This window comes from Penaeus monodon, chromosome 30, assembly GCF_015228065.2.
Source record: "Penaeus monodon isolate SGIC_2016 chromosome 30, NSTDA_Pmon_1, whole genome shotgun sequence".
Classification (NCBI taxonomy): domain Eukaryota; kingdom Metazoa; phylum Arthropoda; class Malacostraca; order Decapoda; family Penaeidae; genus Penaeus; species Penaeus monodon.
The window spans coordinates 10,438,315-10,438,855 of record NC_051415.1 but is presented as its reverse complement, the minus strand read 5'-3'; the positions used below and the strand labels follow the sequence as shown (position 1 = coordinate 10,438,855).

General features: G+C 45.5%; 1 protein-coding gene across 1 annotated transcript in view; it reads left to right on the top strand.

Annotated features, from left to right (window-relative positions):
* LOC119592348 (insulin gene enhancer protein ISL-1-like) overlaps window positions 1–541 on the top strand; it is a 284,379-nt gene that overhangs the window by 88,424 nt on the left and 195,414 nt on the right. The gene's annotated exons all lie outside the window — the stretch shown is intronic.

Genomic DNA, 541 nt, shown 5'->3' with positions numbered 1-541 from the left:
TCTAGTAGTAGGAGGAGGGGGGAGTGCTAATAGGGGGGGTACTAATTGTAGTTGTATTGGTGTTGTAGTTTTTAGTAGGAGGAGGGGGGGCAGTGCTAATAGGTGGAGTACTAATAGTAGTTGTATTGGTGTTGTAGTTTTTAGTAGGAGGAGGGGGGGTGGAGTGCTAATAGGGGGAGTACTAATAGTAGTTGTATTGGTGTTGTAGTTTTTAGTAGGAGGAGGGGGGGGGAGTGCTAATAGGGGGAGTACTAACAGTAGTTGTATTGGTGTTGTAGTTTTTAGTAGGAGGAGGGGGGGGGGGAGTGCTAATAGGTGGAGTACTAATAGTAGTTGTATTGGTGTTGTAGTTTTTAGTAGGAGGAGGGGGGGTGGAGTGCTAATAGGGGGAGTACTAATAGTAGTTGTATTGGTGTTGTAGTTTTTAGTAGGAGGAGGGGGGGGGAGTGCTAATAGCAGTTGTATTTCTGTTGTAGTTTTTAGTAGGAGGAGGCGTGACGATAGTAGTTGTAGTAGGTGGAGTGTTAGTTGAAGTAGCTGG